The sequence below is a fragment of the Branchiostoma lanceolatum genome, chromosome 15, assembly GCF_035083965.1.
Source record: "Branchiostoma lanceolatum isolate klBraLanc5 chromosome 15, klBraLanc5.hap2, whole genome shotgun sequence".
Classification (NCBI taxonomy): domain Eukaryota; kingdom Metazoa; phylum Chordata; class Leptocardii; order Amphioxiformes; family Branchiostomatidae; genus Branchiostoma; species Branchiostoma lanceolatum.
The window spans coordinates 9,619,679-9,625,769 of record NC_089736.1 but is presented as its reverse complement, the minus strand read 5'-3'; positions in this window follow the sequence as shown (position 1 = coordinate 9,625,769).

The following is a 6,091-nucleotide window of genomic DNA, read 5'->3' as shown; positions in this document are numbered from 1 at the left end:
GTTTGTTTGTGGAACTGGACCGGGACTGTAGCGGGACAAATTTAGCTCGGACAAAACGACGTTTGTGGCACTGTGAAAACATCGGTGTGTATTTACGGATATTGTTTTTTACGCCTTTTGTTCTACGCACTTTTTTAAACACATCCCTGCCCAAACCATATAAGGTGCGTTTCCGCAAAGCCATATCCCCTGCCCAAAAGACTACTAACACATTAACAGCTGCAACATAACTATCCTTACAATACAAGACTGCTACTACGCTTAAGCAAAAGAAGAAAAAGCGAGGACTTTCTACCCTTATATATAGTTATACCCTAAAACCATCCCTATGTTCCCAATGCACCACTTTAAAACTATACTTAACAGATTTGAAAGTGGAAAATATATCGCTATTGGTACATCAGTATAATCATATAGCATTTCACATACTCCTATGCAATATACATTATGCTTCTTACCAATACCCAGCATTTCTAGATATTTTTTTCAATACAAATAGCTTCAAAAAAGATACCACAACAAGTTTCCTCTCTCTAACCAGCCCTCTTTCTACTAGTCCCTTGGCTTCTCTACCGAATCCTACAGCAGCCAATAATTAGATTATCTAGTTTACCTCTGACGATGATACAATAAGAGGTACATTAATAACACCGTATCGATTCCTGGCGACTCCAGCTAGCGGAGTAATAATAGCCAATTTTCTCCCCGACACTCTCTAGTAGGGTTGAGTAATTATAACTCTAATACAAGGGTAAGTCTGACGCTGTAGCGAGCCGGGTATTTTATATTGGCGCGTTGTAGCCACGCCAGGTAACTAACTTGCTGTCAGAATACAACAAGAAATGACTCCGGCGCTGAAAAAGCAATGCATACTTATTGGAGGTGTTCAGACTCGATAAATCAGACTCTAGAAAGGTGGTGAGGGAATGGTAGGGGTTGGCGTCCCCCCCCCCCCACACACAGACAGACACACACAGTTACTTGCCTACATAGCAGGCTTCTTGACGGCACACAATAAGCCCCCAAGAAGCCTCCTATGTAGGCTATCAAGCGCACAGATACACACACACTAGCCTCCATAGCAGGCTTCATGACAGCACATAATAAGCCCCCAAGAAGCCTCCTATGGAGGCTATCTCACACACATACACAAACACACACACTCACAAGCCTCCATAGTAGGCTTCTTGACAGCACATAATAAGCCCCCAAGAAGCCTCCTATGGAGGCTATCTCACACACATACACAAACACGCACACACAGAAGCCTCCATAGTAGGCTTCTTGACAGCACATAGGAAGCCCCCAAGAAGCCTCCTGTGGAGGCTACGTCCCTACATACACACAGAATCCTAAGTTAAAGTTCTGTTCAGTGCATCTCGACTTCCTAGTTTTGCAATTATAAACCGCTACCGTGCGCCACTGAGTCCCTGAGTCCCAACTCTATATCGTCTGAGTTCTACTGAGTGGTCGCAGTGGATAGAAATGTATCACAAACTAACTCCCGCCGACTCCCGGGTGGTTGGACGTTAATGGGCCGCAGCGTATCAAATATACGCTAGGATTAAACACGTTTGTGCATCTAAATTCCTCCTGCTTTCAGATCCAATATCTTCCCAATTTGCAGGTCACTCCCAGAGTCAAGCACGTATTTCTATGTGCATCTCAACGACGTACTTGCGTAATTAAAGATAAACTCAGAATCACTCAAGAAAACCGCAGTTTCTCACCCTCTAACTCTACAATACCTCTCCAAACTTTCCCTAAAACTTCTTTATTACTAACTAATAATAAACCTAAACTAGTACCAAATCAAATCCTTATGCCACTCAACAAATATGTATAAATATAATCTAGAATACAAAATCGAAGTAAAATTCCCTCAAGCCTTCTTTACATAAGGGAGTCTACCATAGGGATGACTACTAACCAGAAATTTAAACTTGAATAATGGGATCTGGATTAGATCTCTGTTCCAGGGGGACTAAAACAATCAGCTTGAACTCTAAAAAAATACCTATCACTCCAGCACAATTAGCACTGCTTCTATTAGCTCGCACTCGGTGAATGAACGCGTTGCGTATATGATGAATGTGCCCTCCATCGCCATTCTATTACAATGATGTATAAGTTAGCTCGCGCGGTGTTGTATTAATTAATTACCTCTCTTAATAACTTTTGTTGCGTCCAATTTCTGCAGATTTGCGTGCTAATAAATTTTGAAATGAAAATACATAACTTACAAAGAGGGAATGGGTTTTCAATCCGGTCGCGGGAAAGTTTAATATTTACTTTCGTAATAAATAAAGGATTAATTTTCTACGAAACTTGAGAATACTGATCGCCAAAATTACGGTATATTTTAATGCAACTTACTATCAAAGATGTCCTATATTTCATTTTTTCTGTTTTTCAATTGTTTGAAACTTTCTTAAATCGTACATTATCTAAAAGTGATCCTTCTTGTTTATTTGCTTTAGTATGTGTTAAAGTAAACAATGCCACTTCATGCCGATGTATATAATATTGCACATACAATAACTTAATAAACATGTGCGACCTAATTTTGAGTGTGAATCTCTAGCTGCCCGAATGTGATATCATGTTCAGTGTGGGCGGTAGGAGCCCATTTCAGGCGGTGTTCCCGTGTGGTTTGCCCCGGGAGATCTTGGGAATACCGCGCGAAAATTGGCAATCTCGGTGCGGAGGCAAGGCCACGGCCCCCAATCCACCGTGCATTGCCAAACAAGCCCTAAACGCCGCTAATAACGTAATATTATGATTTTCTCATCGCGGTTGATCAATCTTGGGACGTGATTGTCTGACAATGGCAGTTGACCCCGCCAGACGGATGGGAAAGCGAGGCGGGATTACCTCATCTATTCCCGCCTGCTGCAGACGACGTTTTTTTTTTTTGTCTGACTGAAACTTCTCCCGCCAAAAAAATTTACAGCCCAAACTCTTGACACACACAGATGCTGGCTGACTGGAGCCCTGAAACACTGCCAAAACACATTTATACTAGTCAAAACTTTTGTCATATAGTCTGGCACTAACTTGGAAAACGGGATGGTTGAAGTTATCACCGAGTTTGTAGAATAAGATTGAAGGTTACGGTAGCCACCAATTAAAACTATCCTAGCATTTGTCGTAATCCTCCTAGCAAGGCCATTGAACTATCTACAGTCGTTTGAACGTCAAGTTTCGTGCCTTGACTTTTTTTTTGCTCCCCCTCTTAAAAAATTCGCACCAACTTTTGTTACAAATGTAGAGTCAGGGATTATCTAAACAAATATGGCGACGAAGAAGGTTTGTATGTCATTCATTCATTCAGTCACTCATTCTGGTTGTTTCTGTTGAGGTTTTCTGTACGTATGGTGCGTGCAACTTGCCTTGGCGGGTCCGGGACTCGAACCCGGGCCTCTGGCACACACCAGCGCTCTTCCAACTGAGCCAACCCACCGTTCGGCATGAGAGAAGTCATGGTGATGTATGTTGTTAGTAGTGCCGTGCATGTGGTAAGCGTGTTGTGGGTGTGAGTTGTGACTTCGTGCTTGTGTTAGTGGTATAGTACAACCATTCATGCACAAGTACAGTCAGACGTTATCAACGTTTTGTCCAAAACATACGGTGCATAGGGCGGCGCTTATCTCCCACTTCATAGCCCTTGGGCCACACTGTTGTGAAAGCACTGGGGGGGGGGGGGGCACTAGTATCTACAGCACTATAGATTGATTTGCCTTGTCATACCAAATAAAAACGGGCTGTATTTCCAAATGGTGGTAAGAGACATTTTCACTACCCTACTGAAACTGTTCACTTTGAGTCTTGACTTGAAATGGCGATTCAAGAAAATAAATGTCACTTAAAGACTGTGGGGGCGTCACGCCTTCAGTTTGAACGCAAAGGTTGTCGTCTGTCAAATCCTATTTAACCTTCCTCTCAGGAAAATATAAATGTGAGGATTACGTAAGACTACTTTGCTGTTTTGAAGTACAATGTACAGGTACACTTTTTTTTCCAGTTATGTAAGACTAAATGTGTTCGTATTTCCGCCCCCCCCCCCCACGTTGGGTAGCCACGTGCCTGTCTCGTCGGCCACAGGGAAACGTTTTTCCGCGGGATTCTCCCTGTAATCCGATAGACCCACACCTGTAATCGCCCCCCATTAACACCACTTAAACGTCCCGCCCGGCTCAAGCCGTCGATTTCAGACGGCAGCTCACTACAAACGGACTGCATTAAAAGATCACGCTCTTCGCGGTGGAAATAGAAATTCGATGGGGTGGTCCGGTCTTGTTACACTAACGCTAACGCGTCTGTGGGGATAATATCGACAGACGACAGACGGGGAACTCGTGTAAATCGTTTAGGACGGAACAGGAAATCGATAGAAGGGGGATTACTTTGTTGGATAGCGTTGCGCCGCCGCAAACACTTTTTTTACTCCTGCCGATTCTAATTCCCTCGCTTGAAACACTGAAACAAATAAACAGCCGTCTAGAGTGGTTTTCTAGATATGCAGGCATAATCCCATTTCAAACTCACAGAATTGTTAGATACTATGCGATAGATAAAGCAAGGGATGTTGGTAAAGTGGTTCTGAAGATCTGAGTGCCATGCCCCCCTCCCCCCTAGGCTTACACTCCATTGGCCATGGGGTTAAGGGGTTACCCGAGTTCAGAATCAGATTCGGTGTACTGAAAAAGTCACGGCAGGGCACTGACATTTCATGCAGGTCACACACAAACAAGGTGCAGTGAAAACTCTATGTCGACTTGTTTTGTGTATATTCGAAGATTCCGTTACTGATAAGAGTGAAAATCATACACTGCAAGAGACTTCTTCCTCTTCTTCTGATATCCTAGGCTTACATGTGGTTCGACTTAGTTTTACTACCTGACCACAGACTCGGGAGTGATCGTTTGTTGAGAGAACCGACTTGTATGGGCGGTTACAAACTTTATACTATGAATCAGAGAGTCGCCCACAACTTCCACCCCGCAAAAATCGTCCAAGCACGAGGTTCAAAGAAAGTTTGTTTTCGTAATTTTACCGCAACGCGGTGGTTACTGTTATCACCGATGGAAAAGCCTGCCAAAGTTGTAACGTTGGATACGAATCAGCAGCAACCAAGTTGCACAAATATCGGACTAGATTTCTTGTAACTTCCAGATCTCGTGCGCAGGGTGCGCCCCGTGCCCCACCCTCCCTGACGTTCTCTGTCCCAGTATGAAAACAGATGACTCAGCCCCGTGCGTTACTGTTTGCATGTGACGACTTGACCCCGAACCCGCCAGACGAAAACTTGCGACAGCACGCATGTTCCGTCGTAAACACCCGACGCCTCTCCCCTTATACTTATGACTCACCCTCCTACACTTGATTTGAACCAGGACCAGGCGTCTAACGACTGTCTTAAGTCTCGAACTTGACCGTCTTCCCAGCTTCTTTAACTTTCGTGGGGTGCATGCAGGCTGGTTTCCATACAGGATGTTTTACTCGTCGCTATTGGAGACCGAAAACAAGAAGCAAGTAAAACTAACCATTGCAATATGTATGCTCATTGCTACAAGTAGGCGTCCAATCCTACAGGCATACCGTATGGCAAGCTAATTGAATTCTTCGTCTGAAGCAGGAAGGCTTTGATATTCAAGTCGATAATGACATTACGAAATGTGGTTGCGGCTGTAGCTAAGGTTACGAATGGTAAACAAACTATAGTACGATGAATCTACTTATTTCTCTAAGTTTTAACATTTGTGCAAAGACGCCGTTCACTGTCCAGAAGTCACCATGTGACGTAGAAGATATCACGTTGACGTTTTCCTTCACGTCAACATCCTACGTACAGATTGAGAAACGATGTCGACTTTGACGTTAGCACAGAAAAAACCCTACGGCGCGTGGCTCTAAGTTACAATCGGTGGGCGATGTTTTGACGTGGTTTTAGAGGAGCCCTTAGGCTTCTACTTTGAGTCAAGCCGTGACGTAGTATTGGCTAGCCTCTGCGGTACCATCATCACTGTGGCCTTGATGTTTACATAACTCTTTGGAACAAGCTTGGGGATCCCTCTTCTTTTTATAGCCC